The 12,031-nt window shown below is 44.0% G+C and overlaps 1 pseudogene; it reads right to left on the bottom strand.

The window, feature by feature from the left end:
- Positions 1-12,031, bottom strand: part of LOC147422416 (uncharacterized) — a 63,314-nt pseudogene that overhangs the window by 26,620 nt on the left and 24,663 nt on the right.

The raw sequence follows: 12,031 nt of genomic DNA, 5'->3' as shown, positions 1-12,031 counted from the left end.
CCACCCAACTAGAGAGTTTATTCGTGCATCTGGTGCAACAAGGGCATGCACCTGTTAGGAATCCAGAACAAGGAAGGGGACAACAAAGGCAGAACCAAGAGTACCACTGCTACAATTGCGAGGAAGACGGCCATGGTATGTACTACTGCGCACATCCAAGGAGGCATAATTTCAATAGAGGGGGGAGACAGAATCAAATCTCTCCGCCAAGAGCAAGACCACCACCACCTAGGCAACCAGGGCCAATCCAACCGGTCCACATCCTTCGACCACCGGTACAATAACAACCACCACCACAACCTCTCATTCCACTGCTACCCCCACCACCTGATGTGAACCAAGCGGTGAGTGTTATTAGCTTGGAGGCTAAAGGGAAGGCAAAGGTAGAAGAATCAGTTCGAGAGAAGCACAAAGGGAAAGTGAAGGTAGAAGAAGTGGAGGCTATGGGAGTGAAGCATGCCAGGCATGAGGAAGCCTCTCAAAGAGAAGAGAAAATGAAAGGGAATGCCGAGTCTAGCAAGCAAGCAGCTAAACTGCAACGGAAGATAGACATCGTGGACTTTCTCACTAGGTGAGTATGCAAAACCCTTTGACTTAGTTCAGGATGTGTTAATGCAGGGCCCGAAGATAACTTGCCCCAATTACTGCATCTTGCACCAAGAATGAGGAGACAATGGATAAAAATGGTGAGTACCAGGAAATCAAGGCCCAGGATAGCTGGGGCTATCTCTGGAAGGGATCTTGATGACATCCTACCAACCATAGATGCCCACATCAAGGGGCAACGAATCTCAAACGTCTACATAGATGGTGGCGTGCAAATATGCATCATGAGTGAAAAGATGATGCATCATCTAGGACTAGGGATAAGTAGGCCGGCACCCCATCGAGCCAAAATGGCAAATAACGTAAGAGTGAAATGCGTAGGCATTGTGAATGCGGTCAAAGTAAAAGCATTCAATACAGAAGTGGAGGTAGACATCTTTGTCATGCCACACAGAGGGGAGGGCTACCCCATCATTCTTGGGAGGCCTTGGCTTATGGCTATGGAAGCTAAACAAGACTAGAGCACCGGAATAATTCAGATGAAGGATGCTAAAGGGAAGTCCATATTCTACGACATGAGGACTGGGAAGCAACGCAACATGATCTTGGAGGCTTCAGAAGATGAGTCCACCAGCGACTATTCGTCTACCTCAAGAGAAGAGAAAACCACCACTGACGGAAGTGACAGTAGCATTGAAGTGATAGGTGTCATTCTTAAAGACCCGAAAAGATTGACACAATCTGAAACACCCCCGATAAACCAAGAGGAATCATCAGGTACGCAGTCCTTAGAGGATGCAGGTAAGTTACAAAAAATGCTCGCAAATGAGTTAACTAATGAAGAAAGGAAGGAATATGTCTCCATTCTAGGTAACTTCACTACTTTGTTCATTGATAGCTATGATAAGATCACAGGAATTACAGAAGTGCAACACCACATAAAACTCAAGGAAGGCAGTAAACGCGTAGTGCAGAAGCTCAGAAGACTTGGAGTAATCTGACAAGAGGCACTGTTAACCCTCACGGCACACGGACACCCCATCACCTACGACGGACGTGTATTATGTATTTGGTAGAGTCAGGTACCGGGCTTGTCGGTCCAATAGGGAAAGGTAGAGTGATCATCGATGAGAGGCGCACTTTAACTTGGACATTCAAGGGATTAGTTGGTTAAGCATGGGCGCCCAAGTGTGAATGGGGTGAGCTCCTATAAAAGCCAACTAAACCTAATTTTTACTCATTCTCTCATTTGTGCAATAGAAGAGTGCTCTTGCTCCATCTCCATCTCCATCTTCTTCTTCTTCACCTCCTTGTGTGTGTGTGTGTGAGAGAGAGAGAGAGGGAGAGTGTGTGTGCGATCGAGCATTACGAAGGCACGACGGCGGCGAAGCGGTTGAGCGCGGCATGACTGCAGCTTCTTCTTCATCGCGGCGAGGAATCCACCACGAAGGCGAGCGTAGAGCGGTGAGTGACACACCCTTTGTTTTCTTGAGCTTGCTAGTTTAGGCTTGTTGTGTGCTTGGAGCCTTTTGTGGCTCGCACGCGGTGTATCGGCAAGTCCCTTGCTTCGACAGTGCGGCAAGGAGCGCACATTTTTGGCACCGCTGCCGGGGATATGTCCTACACTAAGCTCGGTTAGCACTTTACGCTTTCTTCTGGTGCAATTTCTATCATAGGAAAGGCAGGGAAGGAGTGTGTGGAGATTTCTGTTTTTTGCGTTTTCTGCATTTGCTGTCAAGTTTCAATTTCTGCTATTGTCTGCGTTTTTACAATTTCTGCAATGTCTGCATTTTCAAGTTCTGCAATTTCTGCAATTTTCTGCAATTTCTGAATTTCTGCGTTTTTTGAAATTTCTGCATATCTGTGTTTTCTGCAATTTTTGCATTTCTGCAATTTCTGCATTTTCAAGTTCTACGTTTTTTCTGCAATTTCTGCAATTTCTGAATTTCTGCGTTTTTTGAAATTTCTGCATATCTGCGTTTTCTGCAATTTTTGCATATCTGCGTTTTCAATTTCTGTATTTTCTGCACCAAAAAGAAAAAGAAAAAAAAAATTCTGGAATTTTTTTTTTTCAAAAAAGAAAAATAAAATCGGAAATTAAAAACGCGAGCGAGCGGGCGGCGAAATTTTTCGAAAATAAAAAACGCGACTCTTAAAACGGACGGGTTGGTTTGTATAAAAGATAGATCGGGATCGATTTCCCAAGCCCAAGCCCGAGCCCAGGCCCAGGCCTCAGTCCTCAGTCTTATGATATATACTAGACTCACTCTTATATATATACCCTACTCCCTCAAGAGAGAATGAGAGCATGTGGGACAAGTCCTCCACTCTCCTCCTTTCTCTTCCCACTTGCACCCTTAGACTTTCTAGTTTGGGCCTAGTTCCCTACTAGAAATTGACAGTTTTAGGGATTCCGAGGGCATAGAGTGACCAAATGGAGGGCTGTAAAGCACGGCACGACCCTCTGACCGATACGCTTGTTTCGAGCTATCACACGGCCCATTCCACGATACGCTCTAAAAAATCTAGCAAAAAAACAAACAAAAAACACGCTAAAAACTAGTCACAAGGCCTCCTAGAGCAGCTTTTTGACACCTTAGGGTATCAAAAGCACATGCACTTACGCTCTGGACGAGTGTTAGAGCACGATCACATTGGTAGTGCCTCTGTTCATACGGACACCCATTACCCATCCACGATAAGCTCTAGACCCTCAGCGGGGAAACAAGGTAGCACCACCCAAGACCCTAAAATAGCCGCTAGTGATTCCTCCTCCGACTCAGAAATCATGGAAGTATACCCTACCCAAAACACTGAGAGAGAAGGCCATGCACCTCCCGAAGCTCCACAGCCTAGTACTAGTATGTTTAGCCGTTTCATGGAAACATTAAGTAGAGCTACTCGCTCGGAACCTGGTGCAAATGAAGCACACGAAAGGGGTGGGGAAGTGGAATCTCCTTTCACATCGCACGTGGACCCCACACCCCCAAAGAGTGTCCATGTGGATATCCTACCAACTTCTTACCAAGAAGGCCCTGTTGAGCTGCCTCCTTCAGAAGTTCCCTCTAGAGTACCGTTGGTGACAAGTAAAACCACGGGGAGCAACATTGCTTCTACCTCACAAGAAACCGCTAACACGTCGACTCTAGAAGGATTGTTCATTAATGATCATTGGACATACGACCTCCACACTGAGGTGTTGACGGATCTACACTCTGGCCACGCCTACCATGTAGGATGGATAGAGATTGTACAATCCACCTCTAGTGCCACGAGTATCGAAGATCAAACGAAAATGATCTGTAATGTTATCCATGGCATTATTCAATCAGAAAGGCAAAACCGAGGGGTAAATATACTCTCAACTGGCCCCATGAGATTTCTGGATACGAGCAAGGCTCAACAGCCTACTCTATCACAAATGGAGACTCCTCTAATGAGCCCCATGGACCCATCTTACGTCATTTCACCTGGGGTCTCTATGCAATCTGAGCCTCCGAGCGAAAACTTTAGCTTCCCTAACTTGGCTCAACCCTCTATTAAGGAAAACACAGTGCTCACTCCAGGGATAAGCCTGACAGAGAATATACCGATGACATCTACGGTTAGCGCAGTGCCACTACCTAGTGTCGTAGTACCTAATATGGGGCCTCGACCATATGTGCCTCTAGCCCCTTATGCACACATGGCCCCCACACCTCCAATTGTACCACTTGCTTATGCTCCTCGAGTGCCGCTCCCTAGCTCTTATCCGAGTGGACCTATGCCCGGTTATGTTCCATATCCTGCATCATCCACACATATGCCAAGACCGGTACCCGTTCCTCTCCCACATATGATTCCAAGAGTACCTCCACCGGCCCTACCTCTTCACATAGGTGACTTGGCAGCGTTTGCTCAAACCATAGGTCGATCTATCGCGGAAAATATGCGTCATGCATCTGATAGAGAGCCTAGAAGTAAGGCAGTACAAATTGCCAAACTCACGCAAAAATTCAATGGGGACGAAGATGCTAGGAAACACATTGAAGTGTTTGAACAAGTATGTGATTCCTTAGGGTAACGCAACGAACTACATAAGTGCAATGCCTTAAGCTTGACATTAAGTGGGAAGGCTGGAGATTGGTATAGGACCCTAAGGGTGGACGAGAAAACAATCTACCCTACCCTTCAAAGGTTGTTTCTAAAGGAGTACATACGAGAAGGTGTGCTTTGGGGTGTAGCATCTCAGCTACAGAAGGCCGAACGTAAGGAAGGAGAGTCAGTAAGGGACTTCATTAGTCGTCTAAAGCACTTAAACTCTCGTTGCCCTGTAAATGAGCGCTTCAACAATAACCAACTGCTTGATCGATTCATTCGAGGGTTGAGGAATGAAGGAATCTATAATGGACTAGTGATTAGAGGTATCACAACCTGGGAAGATGTCACTGCCAATGCAATCCAATTAGAGGACAACTTGATGATAGCAGGCATGAGGGTGTCTACTGACATGAGATCCACTAGCTCACAAGCCATTGAGTATGAACCCATGACTGCAAAGCCCATTGCCAATGAGCCAAAGGTATTTGAGACATTCTTGACAGACCTCACCAAGGCAATCCAAGAGTCTCTTAAGGATAATCGACCCCCTCAAAATAGTCACATGTATCCAAGAAGGGAGCAACAATGGTGTTCCATTTGCTTAGGTCCACATAGCACTAGTGAGTGCCCTACGTTTAGAGTAAAATTTAATGGAACTTGCAACGCATGTGGTAGGTATGGTCACCAAGCTAAGGATTGTTTAATGATCAAACGTATGATGGCAAATAGACCACCTGTAGCCTGGACGGATGCGCCTCGAGCTCCTGTATTGATGCCTACTCCACCTGTTGAGCAACTACCGCAACACATGGTCCCTAGACCTCAAAATGTTGTACAAGCTACACCGCTACCACCTCCTGTGCTAGGACCGCAGCCCCCGCATCCAAGAGTCGCCCCTATGAACCAAGTGGGTTGCGAGCCATCTAATGCTTATGCAGATAGCTGTGAGGAGGAAATAGACACTAGTATTGCCTACGGACTTGATACATTGGAAGAGTGTCCTATATACTACATGGAAGATTGTTGGGGACAAGTCAAGCCGGTTTATCAAGCTGCTGCTCTCGCATCCAGAGGTCAAAATATCAACACCCAGGCTAGGAGGCCACCTCTTCAATGCTACGAGTGTGGTGGACCACATCGAGTAGCGGAGTGCCCTATTAGGCTGCAAAAGAATGCTGCACACATGCAAATGAATCAAGGGAGCACGTCTGCAATGCCAATACTCACATGTAATCGTTGTGGCATAGATAACTTGATTGCCCAATGCCCCTATAACCCAAATGCGCCTAAAATCACACCCCTGAATTTGGTCGAAATTGCTAGTGTGACATCGCCAATACCACCCTTCGCACCTGCTTATGCGATTACACGGTCCATGCTTCAAGGGCCAGGACATATCCTCGAAGAGAGAGATACCGCGTCAGTTATCCAAGCAAAGAAAAAGAAGACACGAAGGAAGAAGTCGCAGAATACGGAAAATTCAAAGCCAAGTTCCAAAACAAACATAGGAACAGGAGATGACCCCGTGTATATGAATGACCTCGAGGATGATTCAGATTCAGTCGAGACAATGGAGACTAGAACCAATACCACAAAGGGAAAGACCGACAACGAAAACCGTAACATGGAACCAAATGAAAACCGAATGAGAGAAAACCATAAAGAGCCTCTGAAAACACCACAAGTGTTTCCAAATCCAATCCAAGACCCCCAAGATAAGCCGCAGGGGCAAAAAGGGAAAAATCGTAAAAAGAAGATTGGGACGTACCCAAACCCTGTAGACGAGATTAAGCAGGTGAAACATCTAAGAGGTTTAGTGGAGGAGACTCAAAGGAAACTAGAACCAGAACCCATGCATATCAAAATTCATGACACAGTGTTTCCCACGCAAGTTCATCCACCCCACATGAACCATAGACCGTTAGCCATATCTAGTATCATCCAAGAAGGGAGTGAGGACGGGACATCAGAAAGTGAGCATACACCCTTCTTGTTGGAAAGGATGTTTAACGAATGAATACCTGATCCCATTGAGGAATATGAGATTCCATCCTCACCAGTTCCTAGTCAAGGACCTACACCCTGCAAAACACCAATGAATGTTGCCAAACTAGTGGACTTCATGTCTTCTGAGGTCCGAACCACGATCATAGCAAAGCTGTATGGAGATCCTGAGTTATTCCTTGCACTTCGAGCATTCCTTAACGGAGAGCTACAAACGGGATTACCGCAGTTTGTGCAACCAAATAGGCCTGACTCGATTATGATTGATGAGGAAAATCATGTGCAATCACTTGACTTAGATGGACACGAGTCTGTGATCGAGGTACCCATTAACGAATTAGGACAGTATTTTGAAGGCGACGAGTCTAATGCGACCCTACCCATCACTACCAAGGGATTAACTATAAAGGGAATTCTTGATGGTGGTGCAGGAGTTAGCATCGTTACAAAAGATTGTTGGGAATCCATGGGAAAACCCCGCCTCAGTGTTACTAACATTGTGGTAAAGATGGCAAATGGTACCATAGCCAAACCTATGGGGATGCTCAAGGATCTTAAGATCAAAGTTCTAGGACACAAGGTACGACATATGTTCATTGTAATGGATTTCTCTAAACACCTTATGTCATATGAAATGATTTTAGGATGACCATTCATGAGGGAAGCACAAATGGTTCACGATTGGTCTAAAAATCATGTCTATTTGCAATTCCAAGACTCTGTCCTTAGAGTGGATTTGGTGACTGGTAAGGTACACCCCTTAGGGAGTAAAACCATTATTGATCATCGCTCTGACACCACAGTTCACTCGGCCCCACTACAATATTGTTACACTTGTAAGAAGGATACAGACATTGGCCAAGATTCTCCTTATATGGATATCCTACCTGGGATGACTGAGTCGGACAATGTGGATTGGGTACACCTAGCTGCAACCATAGACACTTGGGGAAATAGGGGGACGACCTGGGTAACACATGAGGGGGATGAAATGCCTATACCCTTAAATATGCTACAAGCAATGCATATCGCTTCCGACAAGACTCATCCTAAGGTAACAAAGAAAACATACAAGTGGGTCCCTAAAGCTTCTTTAGTGACCATAGCTAGTGCTAAAAAACAGAATCCTTGTAAGAAACGTACCACTCGCTCCAAGAAAAGTAAGAAAATGTTGCGATGGATCCCTAAACGACTATTGGAAGCCCAAGGCTACTATCAAGGAAATGATCAAATCTGGGTGCCAAAACGTAGATTGTGCTCTTACCTAACACCTGACCCAAGTGAGCCCAATCCCGTAGCTCCAAAACGAATCAATGATCGCGGAAAGGAAAAAATCATGGAATGTTACACACTCGTTCTAGAGCTAGTTTGGGTACCAAAGAAAGAACGATTTGTTCCACCTAGCTCAGGAGGGGGGGAGTCCCATGAAGATTCTAGCTCCTCATGTAATACATCCATAGAGGTAAAAGCTTCTACACCGCCTCCATCTATAGTAGTGGACCTCCATGAAGCTACCAAAGAATCCACACCTCCCAGTGTTCAAGAATCACCTAATGAACCACTTCAATTTCGATCCTGGGAGAGTACCTTACCACCGTTGCAACTTGACGAGGCACCTAGGGTAATAGAAAACTACTGGCAAAAATCCTCACCTATTACCAACTGGAACAATTGGTTTCAAAGGGTGACAAGCTCATTTCAAACGGTATGATCTACCCAAGGAAGGGGGGAGTGTTGCTGACAGTCATCATTCATTTGTTTCCCTCAACCTTTCTCCCTGACCTCTCAATCTCCGATCTTAGGGAATGTACATATAAAGCTTTATACTCACAAAAAACAAAAAAATAAAGATCAAGAGCAATTAGCAAACGAGTATGCACATTAAAGTCAAAACATTGACTCAGACCTACACATGTCACATTTGGTACAGTGAAACAGAAACCTATGCCATAAAACACCTTTGATCCTCATCACTTGAGTGATGGAGGGCAGGTAAGATTAGTACGATAGGAGTGTTTCTGTTTTAGAGTTGAGAGATTAGCAAAGTTCTCTTTTCCCACTAATGTGCATCCTGGAGGTATTCCTTTTGTTTCCTAGTGTGTACAGGAGCGTGTTGCTATTGATAGGATTTGGACCTTCATGGAATCTTTCTCTCGTTCACACTTCAGATCAAGCACGACCATCAACACAAACAGGAGTTTCTTGTCCATTAGCATTGCCTTTATTTTTTTTGCATCTATGTTTGTCTGCTTTGATTGTGATTGGTAGCATAATATTCATCGCATTTGCTTAGTATCAAACATTTAATTCAATGTAATGTTTTGTCATAATCACTTGTCTAGGTTTAAAAATCAAGCAGTCCAACTAAGCTAGTTTGACCAAGCTAGGTATTAGAAATCTTCTCTTAATACCATGGGGAATGCCTTCCTAATAAGCAATGGTTACTTAGGTTCTTAATCCGATTTAGGCAGCATTGTATGAAATGTACTAGGGCTTTCTAGTGGGCTTAACCCTATTGACCTTTAGCTTAAGTATTATAAAGGGAGTTTCCTAATGTGATGAGCCTGGGGAGGGTAACAGTGTTATATGACCCCCCAAAGTTACAAAATTTAAATGCTGAAAATGAACAAGCAAAAATCAAAGTGCCACAATGTAAAATTTTAAGCTGGAAGAGAAATCCCTGCTTAAATTGGTACTTCACTCACATGTATAGCCTATGGTACTAGAGCCCTAGAGGTTCCCAGTGTGGGTGCTTTTCCTTGAAAAGCAAAAAACCCAAGGCATACAAAATAAGCACCCACTTCAAAATTGAATCAGTGTGAAAAGACTTTGGGGGGTCAAAGAAAAAGTAATCAGTCAGGCGATGATTTCATGAGAAATTCCTTTTATGGTAGCTTAACTACAAGGTTTTCTAGATATAGCCTCTAGTCAGCCCTCGAACATGAATACTTGGCTCTCGCGATTAAACAACTTAATTGACCAAAGAAAATTAAGAAGCTTACCCACGGTATTAATATTCGATCTCTAGTGCTTTTCGACCGTCAAATTAGCGACCCCAGACTTGTTTAATTTTCTACCTTTACATCTGTTTATGCATTTGATTACATTGCAATTTAATGTTCATTGCTACCAAATTGTTTGAAATTCTTTGACCAATCAATGTGTCTACCTAAAACTGCATATGCTTTTTAAGAGAATGCAATTACTGTAGACTAAGTGATGGATTGTTGAACCTGATGGTTGGTTGCTATCAACACCCAACAGCACTAAAAGGAACCTAAATCTAGAACTTACTTCATAGGCAATGTGCCAATGCTAAGTCATTTTCATACAATCACGACCCTGCAAGGCAAGTAGATCAAGATGTGGTTGTGTTTTTCTGTTATCTCTCTCGATGCGAGAATCATACAAACAGATTGTGGAATGCTTATAGGATAAGCTACAATTCAGGCATAAGATGTCTAAGAGCACACATTCTGGGCACACTCTACAAATTTAAGGAAATTTCCTTAGCCCAGCATGCTCTTTTTTTTCTCTCCTTTTCTTCTTTCTTTCAAGAATAACAAAACTCTTATACGACGTTTTTGATACATGTTTTGCTGGTGAGTCAGCCTGAGACAAGGTACTCTAACTCTCACCTAGAAATTGGGCAAGATGCCATCTAAATTAGTCTTCATCGGTTCCTCGATTGAACACTAATTGCCACAAGGGCTATGAGCCACACACACTGGCTAAGAGTCATTGTCAGATCTTGGGTAAGACCCAATTGTTGGTATTCCTTGGGAGATTCTTCTCCAGCTCGACTAGATCTACCCAGGGGAGTCAACATCGACGTTAATGGACAAGCAAGAGTCTTGTCATTACGGATGTTTAGGATGTCATTTTTGCACTACAAGTTTTTAGTGCGACACTCAAGTTGAGTTTTTGATAATCTTCACCTCACAGCAGCTGATCTCTACAAGGAAGTTAGATGCAGCAATCAGTTACGACAGCATGGCTATCCACAAGAACTAAGCAGTTCACTTGTGTGGATTTCCTGCTCTCCCCATGGCACTACAAAGTGTCTATGGACATACTGTTTTGGGGTACGACCCGACGGGTGACTGCTACATCACCCCATAGGCATTGCGGATCACAATTGATCTGCATTGAGGATCACAGTTTGATCTCTCCCAGTTAGACTTTCAAGGAAAGAATTCTGCAATCTACCACGCGGTAGCGGACAAATTCAACTTTTTAAGTTGATTTCAATCATTACGTACACAGTTACCTATATTGGTTACTGTTACCTGCTAGTTGAGTAGTTTCTACAAAGGGTCTTACCAAAGGGTTTGACTATGTAGATTTTAACCAAAGGGGTTGGATTGCGAGGGCAACACCCACGGTTCCAGTGCATGCTGTTTGTTTTTTCAGTTAGGAGACGTGCTCCTCTCCGTTGGAATACTGGTAAGTGAACATTACGTTCAAACCTCCACGTACACATCTATTAATTTGGTGTTATTCCATTTTTTGTATGCTTTGCTTGTTTTTTTTTTTCAAGACGTATAAGTACGCTTGAATGTTACAGAGCCATGCCAAGGGCATGTCGGCACAAAGTATTTTGGGCCAAGTGTCCAATCTACCTTTTTGCCTTATGCTGTTATGAACCTACTTGTAGGGTTCGATTTGGCACATGTTGTCACATGGGATACAACATGGTTTAGGAACTCAAGGAGTTTGGTTTAGCCAGTGTGGAGCATGATAATGAGGGTCCCTCTCACTCACGTCGCAGAGTGTTTGTAGTTACCTCCACACACAAGTACAGATCGTACTTGATGGATGTCACTTTTCTTGGCATCCTTACTTGAGACATATTCCACATGTGGAGAATATGAGTCTCTGGGATTGACACTGGTGCCCAATTTGAAATGATGTGTCGCGACAAAGTCCCTAGGTGCTGGTCGCATTCGTTCATTAGACCAATTGGCGCACACAGTATCAGGAACCATTTCTGTGGCCAAAATTGTCAGGTACAAAGTACATACTTGTTTTGATTACAAGTGCTGTGAAACCACCTTACCGGAGGGTCATTTCTACATATAGCAACGTATGCTACGTTCATGAGAATGTCTCATGGTTGGTTCCTAGGTTTGACCAGGTTGTCACATTCTATTATGGTCCAACTTTTGCTGGAAAGTATGCTACGTTCATGAGAAGGTCTCATGGTTGGTTCCTAGGTGTGACCGGGTTCTCACATTCTATTATGGTCCGACTTTGTTGCAAGATTTTGACGTAAGTATCGTGGAAAGTCTCGTCATGGAATTGCGGTTTGGATATGTTTGTGTTAAATGCATGCACACTAGGTGTTATGGGCCCTAGTGTTTAACACAAATTTATTTGGACCAGCATGCAAATCCATGGA

This window comes from Adiantum capillus-veneris, chromosome 27 (genome assembly GCF_014529385.1).
Source record: "Adiantum capillus-veneris isolate H3 chromosome 27, ASM1452938v2, whole genome shotgun sequence".
Lineage (NCBI taxonomy): Eukaryota > Viridiplantae > Streptophyta > Polypodiopsida > Polypodiales > Pteridaceae > Adiantum > Adiantum capillus-veneris.
This window is presented reverse-complemented; position numbering and strand designations above follow the sequence as displayed.